This window comes from Sus scrofa, chromosome 14 (genome assembly GCF_000003025.6).
Source record: "Sus scrofa isolate TJ Tabasco breed Duroc chromosome 14, Sscrofa11.1, whole genome shotgun sequence".
NCBI classification, from domain to species: domain Eukaryota; kingdom Metazoa; phylum Chordata; class Mammalia; order Artiodactyla; family Suidae; genus Sus; species Sus scrofa.
The window spans coordinates 19,427,434-19,447,426 of NC_010456.5; the positions used below are offsets into that span (position 1 = coordinate 19,427,434).

At 36.7% G+C, this 19,993-nt stretch overlaps 1 long non-coding RNA gene across 1 annotated transcript in view; it reads right to left on the reverse strand.

Annotated features, from left to right (window-relative positions):
* Window positions 1-19,993, reverse strand: part of LOC110256746 — a 182,736-nt gene that overhangs the window by 112,204 nt on the left and 50,539 nt on the right. Inside the window, exon 3 of the long non-coding RNA XR_002338665.1 lies at window positions 18,874-18,989. This is a non-coding gene — a long non-coding RNA (uncharacterized LOC110256746). The remainder of the gene's footprint in view (window positions 1-18,873; window positions 18,990-19,993) is intronic.

Genomic DNA, 19,993 nt, shown 5'->3' on the forward strand with positions numbered 1-19,993 from the left:
GACAAGGTCCCTGATTCTGTCATGGAGACCATGACTGAAGAAGAAATTTCAAGGACACGAAGTCAGTGAAGAGGCAGTGAAGTAACTGAGAGGCCAGGTTTTCAGAAAGACCATCCACATGCACTGTGGAGTCACCCAGAATTAACACCAAAATCAGATTAGAGAGAATGACAGCAATCCAGGAACTGAAACTGTAAGGAAGTGAGAGAAGGTATGTCCGGGATCAGTAGATGGCTGTCACCATTAGGAGTGATGACTGACAACTCCTGGTGACAAGATGTTCAATACTGGTGTTTTAGGAAAGTGGGAGCAAGGCGTTTGGCAGCAGTGGCAGGAAGCAATATGGCACCCACTGGGCCTTCAGATACAGCCTGGGAGCAGGGGCTGGAGGGACACAGTACCCCTTGAGAAGGCTGCAGGGGAAGCCCCCTGGGAGGAACCTCTGGATGGTGCACAGGATCTGCCTTGCAATTGAAAAGATGATTTCACACTACAAACTTTATCCTGCTTGAGAGCCATCATGGTAAATCCAAGTTGAGACGCCTGGAGATAACAAATTTCTATCCAACAATTTTCTCCTCTTGTTCTCCACCTGCCAGAGGGCTAGAAATTCTTCCTGGGGGCTTAGGAAGCCACCTGGTATGAGATGGTGATGGCCAGGGAAAGAGTGTAGTCATTGGGAGGATAAATCCAGTGTCCCAACTCAGAAGTGACTGTGTACAGTACAAGCCTCATCACACTGTGAGCATACATATGGAGGCAGAGCTTCCCTGAGAATCCCAACAGAGCATGTTTCCACCAATAAAAGGGAGTCAGCAAATTTCAAAAATATCTCAGGAAGCATATCACAAGTGGGCAAAAATAAACTTCCCCCAGGCTTCCAAGGGCCCTGCATGTGAAAAATCAGCCTTTCAGGAGCAGAGATTTTAGTTTTATCTTTTCATGTGGCAGAGCACAATTGGGACTTAGCCACCATTTCTTTTAGCCATGGAAACATATTTATTTATTCCAAATCCCATGATATTTATGTAATATTTATGGACCTTCGGCTCTCTCGACATATAAAAAAAGGTTTAAATATGTCTCTTCCATTTTCCCTCCCCGATTGATGAGATAAATGAATAAAAAAGTCAAGAGTGACAGTTGAGAAATGAGTTATTCATGATAGAGAGGGCTGGATAAGATGCTGATATTTTTCTTGGAAATTTTAATGTTTTTTTATAACTTCCTTTAACCCATGCAAGCCTATCTCCATAATGACAAAAAAATACATTTACAACACCTTATAGGAAAATGGCAAAATATTGCTGAGTATTTTCATAGTGTTAAAAGATCACCTTCCAAATGCTGTACCATAAGTAACAAGTTTCTTTCAATGTCCCTACCACGTGCTGAATAATCAATAAGATAATTCTATCCAGCTTCTACAGTAACCAGACACATCTCTGAAAGGCTGAGCAACTCTCTCTAATCAATTTATCATTGTTTGTATGGATTAATAAGGAGACGACAGCAAGGATTTGTTTTAGAAATACCAGAAAGGATGCTCTTGTTGACATTTGACTTTTTAAAAATCTTCCTCTATACTCACCATGGGTCATAATTTCAAGCAGCTTTATGATATATATCAATAAATAAACAGTGCCTTAACTCTTGAACTCAGAGTTTCTTCTTCAAAGCAACCACAATCATTTTCACTGTGCTGTATCTGAGTTAATCCCTTGGTGGTGTTTTCCATACGACTCAGAGGAGTTTCACTCCACTCCTTTTAAACTTTGCACTTATATTTTGCAAAGAAAACTTTCTTATCACTGCAACTCTCTCACTATTCAAAACCTGAATTTGTCCTCACTGTGACTTGGAATTCTCTAGATGACAAAGAAACATTATTCAGCACCTGTCCAGGAATACCAGGAGGAGAGGACCATCTCTGAAAGCTCTGCTATCATCGCACCTTCAAGACACTTCCTATTGTACAGCACAGGGAACTATGTCCAATCTCTTGTATTAGAACATGATGGAGGATCTATGAGAAAAAGAACGTGGTTGGGGGGGCGGGGCTGGGTCACTTTGCTCTACTGCAGAAATTGAAGGAACATTGTTAATCAACTATACTTTAATAAAATTTTTTTTAAAAATAACATTTCAGACTAGGCATTTGCTACAAACATTTGTGACAATAATTAGGAACTTAATGGTTAATTTACTTTCCAATTTCAACTAGACTTGACCCCCTAGAATTCTGAAAGCACTAATGGCTAGATTCACAGTTTTTAAGTTGGCACAAAATTCCTTTTTTTTTCCCAATAATATTATACTTTGTCATGTTCATCTGTATGTCTGGGAGCACTTAATACAAAGGGTGCATTAAAAAATATGAGTCAAAAGAACAAATATTATTTCTCACTGATAAATGATCTAGAAGATGGAATTCTAATACACTCCCATGAAAAATATTCATATCCCTGGAAAGAGAAAAACATTATTTTTTTTCTATAAAAATGGCACATGTAACATTTTAGTGCAAAAACAGAGAGACCTATATTCCCAGTCTTGGCAACACAGTGTTTTCTATGAAAACAAAATTATGTGACTTCAGCAATAAGTTACCATAATATAACTGTTTATAAGAACAAAGGCACAAAAAAGACAAACTTCTAAAGATTTCAAAATTATTTTGTGATAATAAAAATGTAGGCCTTTCTACAATTTTTCCTTCACTCCAGTGGATATATTTACAGAAAAGAAAATTTAAATTAACCACTTTTAAATAGCACAAATCATGTATAATATATGTCACCTATAAGGATTATATCTTCCAAATGTCAAAAAAGATTAATATGAACTATCACAGAGATCTTCCCTCTGAAACATTATTATTCTATAAACATAGCTTTAAATAAGCCTATGAACTAAAAGAAATTAGTCTTCAATTAAGGCTAAAATATTTTTATTCCAAATATCTTGATGACTGATTTTTCTTCTAATAACCAGATCTAGTCAGTAACACAAAAAAATAGATGGATTGCTTCATATGAATCTAGACTGGACCATGTAATTGGAATATGACTGATGAGAGAGGTAAAATCAATAAAATCTCTGGAGCCATAGATATAGTCATATTACATTTTAAAAATTGCACCCTATTCCTTTCTGACCACATTTACACTAGGATTAAATCATCCACTTTAAATTCCCTTTATGTTGATACAAACTGGAAGAGTGTTATTAAAATCTTAATTAGTTCAGATGAATTCATGTAATTTCAAAGATGTTAGGGAAATATACTAATTCTCTAAAAGCTAAAAACATTGAGCAATAAAAGAAACTGATTGAAAGGAGCAAAGTAAAAGCATTACTATTATTTGCCCCTTTTCTCAAACCCAGTGAAAGCCGGGAAAAAAAGAAAGAAAAACCACATACAGAGCAAAGGAAGGGCTCCACCCTCAGTAGAATACAAAATATTCATTCCTCAATCTAATATGCTTTTCCTCGACTTTCGAGTAGAATTCAAATTTCACTAAAGTTATTATCAGGAAACAATCAAGCTCTTAGAAGAAAAGAGAGGTGAATATCTTTGTGTCCTTGGAAAGGTAAAGATTTCTCAAACCTCACAAAAGTATTAACAGTACACTAACCAGGAGTTTCCATTGTGGCTCAGCAGTAACTAACCCGACTAGCATTTATGAGGATGCAGGTTTGATCCCTGGCCCTGCTCAGTGGGTTAAGGATGCGATATTGCCATGAGCTGTGGTGTAGGTTGCAGACGAGGCTTGGATATGGCATAGCTGTGGCTGTGGTGTAGGCTGGTGGCTGCAGCTTCCATATGCCATGGGTGCAGCCCTAAAAAGACAAAAACATAAAAAAACTTTAATTTTAATTTTTAAAAATGCAGTAAACCAACCATAAAGGAAACTTCGATAAATGAATCACTTTAAAAATCAAGTACAAGTAGCTCTTTTCATCAAAAATCACATTAAGACCTCCACTTCTAGTTAGAACAGAAAGTCACAGGTGGAGTTCCCGTCGTGGCGCAGTGGTTAGCGAATGCGACTAGGAACCATGAGGTTGTGGGTTTGATCCCTGGCCTTGCTCAGTGGGTTAACGATCCGGCGTTGCCGTGAGCTGTGGTGTAGATTGCAGACGCGGCTCGGATCCCGCGTTGCTGTGGCTCTGGCGTAGGCTGGTGGCTACAGCTCCGATTCGACCCCTAGCCTGGGAACCTCCATATGCCGCGGGAGCGGCCCAAGAAATAGCAAAAAAAAAAAAAGAAAGTCACAGGAGAAAATGGTCCCTATAGGAACAGGCTGAGGAGGAACTACAGGCTCCTGTCTCAGACCTACTGGAGATCGGAGAAGGCAAAGAAGCCTGTGTTTACTAAACTCACTCAACTTTACTGAAGAGTGAGGACAGGAAAAGTGTGAGAGAAAATCTCCAGACACCCCCACTGTGACCCTGGGACAGGACACCTGTGGCAGGCAGAGAGCTGAGTCAGACACCTCCCAGGATGGACACCACTCATTTGTACAAGATTTAGGATAGATAGATGGTAAATGAAATCCCTAAATTCTCTCTGATATTTCATTGTGAGTATATAGAAATGCAATAGATTTCTGTGTATTAATTTTGTATCCTGCAAGTTTACCAAATTCACTGATGAGCCCTGATAGTTTTGTGGTAGCATCTTTAGTATTTTCTGGGTATATTATCATGTCATTACAATAAGGTACCACCTTATACCAGTCAGAATGGTCATCATTAACAGGTCTACAAAAAACAAATGTTGGAGAGGGTATAGGGAAAAAGGAACTCTCCTACATTTTTGGTAGGAATGTAAATTGGTAAAATCACCATGGAGAACAGTATGGAGGTTTCTCTGAAAAGTAAATATAGAATTACCATATGATCCAGCAGTTCCACTCCTGGACATCTATCCAGACAAAACTACAATTCAAAAAGATACATGCACCCATAGGTTCATTTCAGCACTATTCACAATAGCCAAGACATGCAAACAACCTAAATGTCCTTCAACACATGAAAGCATTAAGAAGATGTGGTACATATATGCAATAGAATACTATTCAGCCATTAAAAAAGAATGAAATAATGTCATTTGCAGCAACATGGATGCAACTAGAGATTCTTATACTAAGTAATGCAAGTTAGAAAAAGAAAGGCAAATACCATCTGATATCACTTATATGTAGAATCTAAAATACGGCACAAATGAACCTATCTACAAAACTGATATAGACTCACAGACATGGAGAACAGATTTGTGGTTGCCAAGGGGGAAGGGGGAGGGAGTGGGATGGATGGCGAGTTTGGGGTTAGTAGATTCAAACTATTACATTTTAAAAATGAATAAGCAATGAGGTCCTACTGTACAGCACAGAGAACTATATCCAATCACTTGGGAAAGAATATGATGGAAGATAGTACGAGAAAAATAATTTAAATACATGTATGATTAGGCCACTTTGATACCAGAAATTGACACATTGTAAAGCAACTATACTTTACTTTTTAAAAAAAATATTTTAAAAAGAAGATTGATGATAGAGGAGTAGGACTGAGAAGAAGCCCTGAGGCCTTCTAAACCCAAACCCTGCTGAAGAGGCCCTCTACCCACCTTCATATCATTGGAAGCCAATGGAAAAAAATCCACAAAATCCAGACTCATCTTAGCTACAAATGTGATTCAATGCTCCACAGTAGCACACTGACTAAAGTGGCACCATCATGCCTGAGCATAATTTGTATTTACTTTGGTCTCTCTAGCCTCTAATATCTAATGCACAGTGAAGAATAAAAAGATAGAAACCACACAAAGAAGACATGACCAGTCAACAAGAGAAACGATAAATTATAAAACTAGACCTAAAGTCTTTAAAGTTACAATAATAAACATGTAAAATAATCTGATTGCAAATGTGAGCAATACACAGGGAAAGATGGAGAATTTCAGCAGATAAATGAAAAGTACATAAGAGAGCAAATCGAAATACCAAAAATGAAAACGCAATATCAGAGAATAGGGATTCTCTCAATACGTTGTTCAGCAGTCTGGCCCAACCCCCCCCCAAAAAAAATCAGTTAATGTACACTTGGGTCAATAGAAATTATCCAAAGTAAAATATAAGGAGAAAATAAAAGGGAAAAAAAGAGTAAAATATACAATGTCTGTGGAACAGTATCAAATTAACTACCATAGGTATAATTGGAGTCAAAATGAGAAGAGATGAAAAATAAGGGAAAATAATTTTAAAAACAATGCTCAAGAGTTTTCCAAAATCGATGAAATATAATAAACCACATATCAAAATTCAATACAACATGAGGCAGAATAAATAAATTACATCTAGGCCCATCATAGTCAACTACTGACATCCAAAGACAAAGAGAAATTTTTAAAATCAATTAGAGAACAAAAGGTATGTTATAATTTTACACATCATGACACAGGTATAAAGGGGGAAATGCAGTTCTGCCCCTAACGCTGACATTGTTTAAGTTCTGTCACATTATGAGAATACAATAGCCAATTTACTTTAATTCAGTATTGTTACTTTCTACAGGCAATTTACCCACATCCTCTGCACCTAAGATGAACAAATCCTATTGACCCATGATGTCTAACAACATACTTAATAATGAAATACTGAATATTTTCCTCCTAGAATCATGAGCAAGGCAAGGATTTCCGTCATCACCATGTCTATTTCAATTCACTATTGTAATAGAGAACCTATCCCATGTGATAAGGTCAGAGAAGGAAATACAATACATAAACACTGGAAACAAGGGAAGTTGTATTTATTTGCAGATAACATGACTGTGTACGTAGAAAATCCTAAGGATTCAACCAAAAAGAAAAAAAAAGGAATTAATAACTCAATCGCCAATGTTATTGAATAAAAAGTCAATAGATAAAAATTGTATTCTTATGCACTGACAATGTACGGTATAGTATAATTTTGTTTTGTCTTTTTAGGGCCGTACCCACAGCATATGGAGGTTCCCAGGCTAGGGGTTAAATCGGAGCTATAGCTGCCAGCCACACACAGCAACACAGGATCTGAGCCATGTCTGCAACCTACACCACAGCTCACAGCCACACTGTATCCTTAGTCCACTGAACAAGGCCAGGGATTGAACCTTCATCCTCATGGATACTAGTTGGGTTTGTTAACCACTGAGCCATGATGGGAACTCCTGTACCTCGTATAATTTTTTAAGTTTGCCATTGAACATAAAAATAAAAACTACTTAGGAATAAATGTAATAAAATATGTGCAAGATCTCATACTCAAATTATGAGACATTGTTGGGATAAAGTAAATAGAATCTTTAAAAAATGGAAATAACAGGGACATGAATTGAAAGAATCAATAAAAATAAAGTATAAATCTTCAAATCTAATCAACCTCGATCAAAATTTGAAGAAGCCTTTTTGCAGAGATTAACAAGCTTATTCTAAAAGGTACACGGAAATCAAAGGATCTAGGATAGACAAAATAGTCTTCAAAAATAAATTTGGAGGGCATTTTATCTGATTTAAAAACATCCTATGAGGCTACAATAATCACATCAGTGTTACCAGTGAAAGGCTAAATGGATCAATGGAATAGAACAGCAAATAGTTTCACAAACATCCAGTCAAACAATTCTGACAAACAAGCCAAAGTAAATGTGAAACGAAGGATCTTTTCAACAAATGGTACCAGAACAGCTGGCTATCTATAAAGATCCTCATATAAATGATCCTCAACTTTTACCATGGACTAAAATGTGTGATGAATCATAGACAAAAACATAAAAGCCTAAAACTATAAGCAAAGAAAGAAATGTCAGAGAAGACCTTTATAAACCTGAAGTAGCAAAATTTCCTTACAAGAAAACACAAAAGCACTATCGCTAAAAAGAAATATAGCTAACATATAGAACTTCATGAAAATTAAAGGCTTATATCCAAAAATGCTATTAAGAAAACTGACATCATTAATAAATCCACAAATAACAAGTGCTGGAGGGGCTGTGGAGAAAAGGGAACCCTCCTGCACTGTTGGTGGGAATGTAAACTGGTACAGCCACTATGGAGAACAGTTTGGAGATACCTTAGAAATCTATACATAGAACTTCCATATGACCCCTCAATCCCACTCTTGGGCATCTATCCAGACAAAACTCTACTTAAAAGAGACACATGCACCCGCATGTTCATTGTAGCACTATTCACAATAGCCAGGACATGGAAACAACCCAAATGTCCATCAACAGATGATTGGATTCAGAAGATGTGGTACACACACACACACACACACACACACACACAATGGAATACTACTCAGCCATAAAAAAACAATGGCATAATGCCTTTTGCAGCAACATGGATGGAACTAGAGAATCTCATACTGAGTGAAATGAGCCAGAAAGACAAAGACAAATACCATATGATATCACTTATAACTGGAATCTAATATACAGCACAAATGAACATCTCCACAGAAAAAATCATGGACTTGGAAAACAGACTTGTGGCTGCCTGATGGGAGGGGGAGGGAGTGGGAGGGATCGGGAGCTTGGGGTTATCAGACACAATTTAGAATACATTTACAAGGAGATCCCACTGAGTAGCATTGAGAACTGTCTAGATACTCATGTTGCAACAGAACAAATGGTGGGAAAAAAAAAAAGTAATGTATACATGTAAGGATAACTTGATCCCCTTGCTGTACAGTGGGAAAATAAAATAAATTTTTAAAAAAAACTGAGAGAAAAAAGGAAAAAAAAAAAAAAAAAACCTGACAGAAAAGCCATGACTGGGAGAATACATTTGTGACAAATATTTCCAACAGAGGACTGGTGTCCAAAATATTTAAATAACTCCTACAACTGTAGTAAAAAGACAACCCAAGTTTTTAAAATGGTGAACAAAAAAAGTCACCTCAAAAAGGAAGGTATAAGAATGCCAGTACACTCCTAAAGAAAATGCTTAATATTATTAACCATCAGAAATGTGCAAATTAAAACCCCTAATCACACACGTACACACATATATACACCAGAATGACTAAAATTATTTTTTATTGAACTCATAAAAATGTTGATAAAACTCTCATTCATTGCCAGAGGGTATCCCAGGAATTTGAATGAGTCAATATAATTTTCCATATTAATAGACTAAAAGGAAAATAAATTTTATTATCTCAATCGATATTGGAAAAGAAAAGCACTTGACAAAATGCAGAGCCTACTTGTAATAAACTTTCTCAGTATACTAGGAAATGAAGGTAATTTCATCAACCTGAAAACAGCCATCATTATTGCCGGGGCCAGCTCAGCAGGATGGGGCTGAAGAACGGGTGCTGTGGAACTTAAGGAAAAAAAGTTAACACAAAACAAGACACAGAGACATTTATCTTAAGTAAAGTTGGGAACCGGGAGACTCAAGGTCTCAGGGACCAAGAGCCCTGCCTCAAGAATCCACACTGCTTTTATTGTGCTCTTTAGGTGAGATCAAGTGAGGAGTGGCTATGCGTGGATGATACAGGGTTTGTTTACTATTATATAAGTTCTTTTACTATTTAAAAAGCCACTTAGGTGGTAAAGGGTTAAGCTCTAACTCTGACCTCTAGGCACATAAGTCACTTATGCTTTTAGGTCTTTGTTCTTAAGCTTAAGTCATTTACCAGCACTGTGACTGTTTTTCAAAGCAGGAAGATGGGATAAAGTAAGACAAGAAGATGGGATAAAGTAAAGAAGGACAAGATGGAGTTTTCAGAGAAACATGTCTTGGGACACATTATCAATAATATCAATAAAACTTATTGATAACATGAATCTTTAATGATTAAAAACAGGATTCTTTATCCATAAGATTTCAAACTAGGCAAGTTCTTGCCACTTCAACGCCTTACTGAAAGTTTAAGCCACTAGAATAAGGCAGGAAGAGGAACTATACAGCACAGAATGGGAAGGAAGTGATAAAACTATACTAATTGCAAATGACATGATCATGTATCCATATAGTTTAAAGAATCTATGAATAAATAGATGACAATTAGATTTAGCAAAGTCATAAAAATTAAAAATTTTTGAAAAAGAATAACATGGCTATATTTCAGGGTCTGTAATAAAGTTATAATAGTAGATTTTTGTATTGGCAATAGATCAATGAAATGCAACACAGGAGTTAACTAACCATAAACCATGCTAGCCTCCTGCTTTTGTTTTTGTGAATGAACTTTTATTGAAACACTGCAATGCCCATTTATTTACACATTTTCTATACTGGCTTTCATGCTATAATAGCAGAGTTTAGAGCTGTAGCAGATACTGCACATGCTGAAAAGTCTAAAATTTTACTGTTTATCCCTTTACAAAATAAGTTTTCCAATACCTACACTATTGTGTTCATAAACATTCATGTATACAGTCAATTGATTTTTGACAAAGGTGATGAGGAAATTCATTGGGGAAGTGATAATATTTAAACAAATGATCCTAAAAAATTTTGATATCTATATGAAGAAAAAATAAATCTTTATATTTAACTTTATCATATTATAAAAAGTGATAAATTGATGATCAATTTAATGAAAGCTAAAGCTACAGAATTCTAAGAGAAAGTGGGAGCAAATACTTGTAATTTGGGGTTATTTCTTCTCATAAAAGACAAAAAGCACAAACCATGAAATAAAAATTACTAAGCTGGAGAGGTAAAGGACCTATATGCCGAGAACTATAAAACATTAATCAAAGAAATCAAAGAAGATGTAAAGAAATGGAAAGATATTCCATGTTCCTGGATTGGGAAAATCAATAGTGTAAAAATGGCCATACTACACAAAGCAATCTACAGATTCAATGCAATCCCTATCAAATGACCCATGACATTTTTCACAGAACTAGAACAAACAATCCAAACATTTATATGGAACCACAAAAGACCCAGAATCGCCAAAGCAATCCTGAGAAACAAAAACCAAGCAGGAGGCATCACTCTCCCAGACTTCAAGAAATACTACAAAGCCACAGTCATCAAAACAGTGTGGTACTGGTACCAAAACAGACAGACAGACCAATGGAACAGAATAAAGAACCCGGAAATAAACCCTGACACCTATGGTCAATTAATCTTTGACAAGGGAGGCAAGAACATAAAATGGGGAAAAGACACTTTACTCAGCAAGCATTGCTGGGAAACCTGGACAGCTGCATGCAAAGCAATGAAACTAGAACACACCCTCACACCATGCACAAAAATAAACTCCAAATGGCTGAAAGACTTAAATATACGACAGGACACCATCAAACTCCTAGAAGAGAACATAGGCAAAACACTCTCTGACATCAACATTATGAATATTTTCTCAGGTCAGTCTCCCAAAGCAATAGAAATTAGAGCAAAAATAAACCCATGGGACCTCATCAAACTGAAAAGCTTTTGCACAGCAAAGGAAACCCAAAAGAAAACAAAAAGACAACTTACAGAATGGGAGAAAATAGTTTCAAATGATGCAACTAACAAGGGCTTAATCTCTAGAATATGTAAACAACATATGCAACCCAACAGCAAAAAAGCCAATCAATCAATGGAAAAATGGGCAAAAGACCTGAATAGACATTTCTCCAAAGAAGATATACAGATGGCCAGCAAACACATGAAAAAATGCTCAACATCGCTGATTTTAAGAGAAATGCAAATCAAAACTACCATGAGATACCACCTCACACCAGTCAGAATGGCCATCATTAATAAATCCACAAATAGCAAGTGCTGGAGGGGCTGTGGAGACAAGGGAACCCTCCTGCACTGTTGGTGGGAATGGAAACTGGTATAGCCACTATGGAGAACAGTTTGGAGATACCTTAGAAATCTATACATACAACTTCCATATGACCCCACAATCCCACTCTTGGGCATCTATCCAGACAAAACTCTACTTAAAAGAGACACATGCACCCGCATGTTCATTGCAGCACTATTCACAATATCTAGGACATGGAAACAACCCAAATGTCCATCAACAGATGATTGGATTAGCAAGATGTGGTATACACACACACACACACACACACACACACACACACACACACACACACACACACACACACACACACACAATGGAATACTACTCAGCCATAAAAAAGAATGGCATAATGCCATTTGCAGCAACATGGATGGAACTAGAGACTCTCATCCTGAGTGAAATGAGCCAGAAAGACAAAGACAAATACCATATGATATCACTTATAACTGGAATCTAATATCCAGCACAAATGAACATCTCCTCAGAAAAGAAAACCATGGACTTGGAGAAAAGACTTGTAGCTGCCTGATGGGAGGAGGAGGGAATGGGAGGGATTGGGAGCTTGGGGTTATCAGACACAATTTAGAATACATTTACAAGGAGATCCCACTGAGTAGCATTGAGAACTTTGTCTAGATACTCATGTTGCAACAGAACAAAGGGTGGGGAAAAAAAATATAATTGTAATGTATACATGTAAGGATAACTTAATCTCCTTGCTGTACAGTGGGAAAATAAAATAAAATAAACTACTAAGCTGGACTTGCTTAAAATTAGAGACTCCTGTTCTTCAAAATAGACTCATGAGAAAATAAAAAGGCAAAGCACAGACTGGGAAAAAATATGTGAATAATACATATATGACAAAGAACCTGTATCCAGAGAATATAAAAATCTCTTAGAATTTGATAATAAGAAGAAAAACAATAATGTGAAGCACAGGAAAAGATGTTTGACATCATTAGTTATTAGGGAAATTCACAGTGAAACCTCAGTGAGAGCCCATGGCAACCGCTAATCCACAGAATGTCTACAATTAAAAAGACTCACTGCACAAAGTGTTGAAAATAACATGGCGAGTTCCCATCGTGGCGCGACAGAAATGAATCCAACTAGGAACCACGAGGTTGTGGTTCGATCCCTGGCCGCGCTCAGTGGGTTAAGGATCCAGTGTTGCTGTGAGCTGTAGTGTAGGTCACAGAAGTGGCTCAGATCTGGTGTTGCTGTGGCCTTGGTGTAGGCTGGCAGCAATGGCTCTGATTTAGACCCCTAGCCTGGGAACCTCCATATGTGCGAGTGCAGCCCTAAAAAGACAGAAAAAGAAAAAAGAAAGAAAATTTAAAAAAAAGAAAAGAACATGGGAAAGATGGAGGTCTCACACATTGCTACTGGGAGAAAAAACAGAAGTCACTTTGGAAAACAATTTAGGAATTTCTAACAATGTTGAATATTTATTTACTATAATGGCCCAATAATTCTATTCCTATGAATTTCCTTAACATCAGTGAAAACACACCTTCGCAAAGCCCTCTGTGTGAATATTCATAGAAGCTTTATTCTTCAGTAAGATCCTAAATGTGTACCAACAGGTAAGTAGGTAAACAAGAGTGTCACAGCCATACTATGGGACCACTGGGTCAGTGATGAAAATAAATTAATAAACGACTAAGGGTGTATCTCAAAACCATTATGCTTCATGGAGGAAGCCAGATACAAAAGTTTACCTGTCATATGATTCCATTTGTATGAGCCTTTCGAGAAGATGACTCAAATATACACTAGAGAAAGCACATATGGCTCTGGGAGTTGGGGCGGTGGGGGAAAGACTGATTGGGACAGGGTACAAGGAAAATATTGTGGATTTGTGCTGTATTTTGATTGTAATAGCAGGTTATACAGATGTATGCAAATTTGTTAAAACATCAAAATTACATTCAAAATGGGCGCATGTTATTATAGGGAACAATATCTCAGTAAAGTTGATTTTTTTTTAATTACATGAAAACATAGAATGATCTGTCTTTTCACGAAAGCCAGTCATACTTTTTTTTATTTTTATTTTTGAAAATGGGACCATAAGTACAAGAAGCTAACTGGGAACTCAAGTAAATTTGTTTTTGCTTTGTTTTTTAGAATACTTGAAATATTACTACTGTGAAATTATTAGCTCCCTTTAATCGAGAGTGTATTCATTGTCAGGCATTTTCCTCATTCGCTTCAGGGAGAAAACCCAGGGAACATTTCATACCAGCCAAAGGGGACTCTGACATGAACTGCCGCCGAGAGGATTTGCTCATTTCATCCCACGTCTGCCGAACTCAATCATACTTTTTTTTTATTTTATTGGCATATACTTGAAACTAATGTTGTATTAGTTTCAAGTGTACAACGAAGTGAATAAATTATACATACAGACATTCTTTCTCAGATTCTTTTCCCATATAGGTTGGTACAGAGTATTGAATAGAGTCCCTGTCCTAAACAGTATGTCACTGTTGGTTATCTATTTTATATGTAGTAGTGTGTATATATGTCAAGCATCTTCCTTACACCATATTGCCTCAGAGGTGCCAACATATGTCTCAAGCCAGCACACCGACGATCAAAAAACTCTGAATTTTCAGTCTTCATTATAATAAAAAGTTTTTAGTTTGTTTCTTTAGATATTACAGAACTTGTCAATAAATTTTAGTTTACTCTTCTCCATCAAGTTTCTGATCTGACCTGATTATAATTATTGTACCACACCCACAAAGGTAGGAGATACATCTAAGCATGCTCCCAATTTGGGGACTTAATGATTGAAAACAGTACTACCATCAACCTATTAGGACTAACTCAGGATGGTTTAACACAGGTAAGGTTACATAGTCCTGATGACCCCCTCCCCATCACCTTAAACATAATGAGAAATAACTTTTAGCAGCCTTACTCTGAAGCTTGTTATAGGTTTCTAAATCACTGCTATTTTAGAGAAAAATGGAGGGGAAATTATTGCCACTGATTCAAGCAGTTAACTGGGTGCTAATGGGATGTCATTTTACATAATTCAATTATATTTTGTTGACATTAGAAAATAATTGAACATTTGTAGTCAGCTTTTAGTGGTCAGGTCCCATCTCATGGTAACATAGTGCTCTGGGTGCAATTTGACTTTTTTTCCCAGTACAGCACAAATTCTAAATAGTTGATGTGTGAACCACTCATTTTCAATTAGACCTAAATTGGACAATTCTCTTCAGGTGCTTGTTCCCCCTCATTTTTTTCTTTTTTCTTTTTTTTCTTCACTGGCATGTTACTTTCTTGAGCCTGAATATTTTCACCTGTAATATGCTTCTGCATTAATGTCAATTATAATTTAACCAGTACTTTAGTGTTTCTTCTTTTGGCCTAAACTTATTGGAAAATTTGATGATAAGGCAATGATGGTTACTTTATATGAAAAGTGACAAGAAATTAGGGCACCCCAAAGCAGAACCTGCTGATGATTCTGCACGAAGCCAGTGCTAATGAGATGGCGTGCTGTGCACACCTGAGGCTGCTCCTAAAGCCCTACACCAGCACAAGGATTATGTTAGGACAGGTACCTGAAACATAGAGCTGGGAGGGACATCTGAGTCTTTCTGGCTTGCTTTTTTTGAGGAGCTGTGTCTAAGTTCCAAACAACTAACCATGAGGAAGGACAAAACAATGATATATCTCAGTAATTACTGAATTCTGTATTTATCACATTTAAATTAAAATTCAGTCACTATTTTAAGTGCTAAGGACACTATTAAATAAAGCTGAAAAAGTTCTTGCTCTTTAGAGATTACATTCTAATGGGTCAGTCAGTAATAAATAGACGCTTATCAATTAGGATTAGCGTGGTGCAGAAAAGCATTGATTTGGAAAAGGCATGGGAGGTTGCTCTTGTACATGAGATGATTCAGAAAGGCATTCTAGGAGGTGACCTCTGAGCAAAGAGTATAAGGTGGGGAGGGAAGTAATTAGCACATCTGGGCGAGGAAGATTCCAGGAAAAGAGAGAAGGCAAATACCTGCCCTGCAAAAGCAATAGGCATATCTTAGAAATATCAAGGAGGCAGATATGGCCAGGAGCCAGCATGGGTAGGAGGAGGAAGGTGAAACTGGACCTCAGACCAGGGATCAGATCACATCTGCCTCAAAAGAATGGACTGGGAGTTTGGAGTTAGTAGACACAAACTGTGACATTTAGAATGGATAAGCAATGAGGTTCTGCTGTACAGGACAGGGAACTATATCCAGTCTCTTGGGATAGACCATGATGGAGATACTATAAGAAAAGGAATGTGTATATGTATTTGACTGGGTCACTATACTGTACAGCAGAAATTGACACAGCACTCTACATTGACTATAATAAAAATAAAAGAAAAAATAAAACACACACACACAGAGACAGGAAGAATTTTGCATTTTGTCCTAAGTCTAATGGCAAGTGAATGAAGATTTATTTTTCATTTTATTTTAGTTTGCTTATAACTCTGTTTACATAAAGACCTCCATGTCTGAAAGAAACAAATTTATAAGTCTAAATGAATGGCACTTATATTTGGGTTCTAAAATTTGGTGAACACTGTTCTTTACATTGTAAGTACATGCCTGGCTAGACTGATTCTAAGCCTTGTCATATTAAATTATAGCTAAGCTGGTGTATCTGTCTTTCTGCTCAGTTATGAGCTACCTGAGCTTAAAAACTTTATGTCATGTATTCCAGAGCTCAGTGGAAGACCTGTGCATATTTTTAAATTGATACAAAACTAGTAAACTATATCTGAACAAGGTCTTTGGTACCTCCTCAGTGAGGAGAGTAGGGTATACTCTCTTTTTCCACTCACTGTAAAAGGCTGCACCATGGAATTAACCTGGCCTTTTGCACATTCTCCACTAAAACTGAGCCTGACACCTCAAAACAAAAGGGAGACCTCACGGGCCCAGGGATGTCATCTACTCCTTATTATGTTAACCCAAAGGGAAATAAGAGAATCGTATAAATTCCTATGATACTGTGTTTTCTAAAACAGGCTCCTAATTCACCACTCAGTAAACTAGCTGATTTCAAAGACCCACTGCTAAGAGTGAAAGATGTCACAGATATCAAATTAGATGAATCAACATTTTCTAAAATACTGAAAATACTGTTGTATCTCTCACACTGAAATTTCTTAAATGTCAGACAAATGTAAACACCAAATATGAAAGATTAAAAATAGTAGGAAAACATATGCTATTTATAATTCTTAAATGACAAGCACTATCTTTGTATCAATTTATGTGATTAAAATCTCATGAAATCATTTGGTATTACATTAAGCACAGTCCTTTATGTAATTCACTTATCTTTTTTTTTTCTTTTATGATTTTTATTTTTTCCATTATAGTGATTTACAGTGTTCTGTCAATTTCCAATGTACAGTAAAGTGCATTTCTCTTATCTTTTAGATAGGCATGTATTCCCATTGCTTTATTTCATATTTAATAATTATAGCCTCATTAAACCTAATGAAAAATACAAATTATATATAATCATATAAATTATAGTTACTATGAAGACAAAATTAAACAAACATATTTTATAAATAACTTGTGAAAGTAATTTTTCTTACCATCTGACTATAAGTATATATTTTTTAAATGGACTCCCTATTATATATTCAGTTGTCCTTCCTTTCACTGTTTATCCCAAGGAACCCTCCTCAGTTTTCTAAGTTATTAATTCAATCATGCAGCAAACTGTGCCCTCTGCTGTACACCAAGGGAAAATGAACTTCAGGAGGTAAGTGGAGTCTTGTACCCCAGCCTCCTATATTACACAGATTAACATGACTAAAAGATATATTGTTATTTTTCTCAAAAATGGTAACACTCAAAATGATTTTCAATGCAGAATACTCCTCACTATAAATAATTTGGCATTTAATTATTAGAGAAATGCAGGTCAAAACTACAATGAGGAGTTCCTGTGGTGGCTGAGTGGTAATGAAGCAGACTAGTATCCATGAGGATGCGGGGTAAGCCCCTGGCCTCACTCAGTGGGTTAAGGATACGACATTTCTGTGAGCTGTGGTATAGGTCATAGATGCAGCTCTGATCCTGTGTTGCTACGGCTGTGGTATAGACTAGCAGCTGCAGCTTTGATTCAACCCCTAGCCTGGGAACCTCCATATGCCACAGATTCTGCCCTAAAAATGCAAAACAAAAACAAAAAAACCAAAACCTTCAATGAGGTATCACCTCAAAACAGTCAGAATGGCCATCACTAATTAGTCTACAAATAACAAATGCTGGAGAGGGTGCGGAGAAAAAGGAACCCTCCTACACTCTTGGTGGGAAAGTAAAATGGTGCAATCACTATGGAGAACAGTATGTAGGTTCCTCAGAAAATTAAAAATAGAATTACTATATAATCCAGTAATCCCACTCCTGGGCATGTATCTTGACAAACCTGTAATTCAAAAATATATATGAACTCCAATGTTCATAGCAGCACTATTCACAGTAGTCAAAACATGGAAGCAACATAAATGTCCATCAAACCGAGGAATGGATAAAGAAATGTATATACATACATACAATGGAAAACTATTCTGCCATAAAAAAATGAACAAAATAATGCCATTCACAGCAACGTGGATGATTAGAGATTCTCATACTAAGTGTATTAAGTCAGAAAGAGAAAGACAAATACCATATGAGATCACTTATATATGGAATCTAATATATGGCACAAATGGACCTATCTCCAGAACAGACACAGACTCACAGACATAGAGAACAGACTTGTGGTTGCCAAGGGGGAGGGGGAGGGAATGGGATGGAAGGGGAATTTGGGGTTAGTAGATCCAAACTCTTACATGTAGAATGGATAAGCAATACTGTATAGCACAGGGAACTATATCTAATGTCCTGGGATAACCATAATGAAAAAGAATATTAAAAATATATATATATGACTGAGTCATGTTGCTGTACAGTGGGATACTGTCTGTAAGGAACTGATATCACTCATAGATTTGTCTTTCCCTAGGTACCTTTACCAGTTAGCTGCTTGTTCGCTCAAAGGTCCATTTCCTTGTCTGAAGCCTGAGGATGATTGGAGGGGAAAGGTATAAGCCATACTCTGCTCAAATCCGGTCTGTAGTGAGATCTGAAGAAAGAACAGATACTTACACAATGGAATTCAACTCTTGGAGGACATCAAAAATGGAATTTTCCTATACAACCTAGCTATTCAAATTAGCATACAATCTTTTTAGCCTTTTTAAATAAAGGTTTTGTTAAACCTTAAAAAAAAGAAAATAGAGACATGCAGTGTGTGCTCATGAATTAGACCTTGAGCAAGAAACAGGTTCTCTTCTACAACAGAGGACATTTGTTAGACAAGTGATAAATTGTAACTACAGGTTAAAGTATTGTATCAACATTAATGTCCTTATTTTGATCATTGTACTAATGTTAGAATGTCATTTTCTTTGAAAATGTACACTGAAGTCATTAGAGGAAAAAAGGGACATCTTGTCTGCGACTTTCAAACATCTCAAGGGAAAAAAGTAATGAAAATGTGGTAAAATGCTAACATTTGGGAAATCTGAATGAAAAGCATTTGGAATTGTTTTTGTACTATTTTTGCAACATTTTTGTAAGTCTGAAATTTTTTTCCAAAAGAATTTAAAATGACTTCTGGACCAAGATTGCTAATGAGCACATGCTTTTCTCTCTTTTTCTTGAGATATCTTTAAAATACAGGGAAGAAAGAAAGAAGGGCATAAATAAAAAAGGGAAAGAAGGGCAAAAGAAGGAAGAAGGAAGGAAAGAAGGAAGGAAGGGAGGAAGAGAGGAAGGGAGTGAGAGAGGAAGGAAGGAAAGAAGGAGGGAAGGACAGAGGGAAGGAAGGAATGAAGGAAGGAAGATGTAAATCCATAACAAGGCACAGACCCACCTTTGCTGGGGAGGGTTTTTGATGGTATTTGAAGGTATTTGAAAAAGTGGAACAAGAAAGAGAAAGTGGGAAGAGTGTAGCCAGCTCAGAAGGGCAGTCCCAGAGAATACTCTGCTCAACTTGGAATACAGAGGATGAAGAGCCAGAGAGGGAGGTAATGTGGGGCACAAAGAATACAAAATAACTGAGAGGCTGAATGAATGACAGGGTGT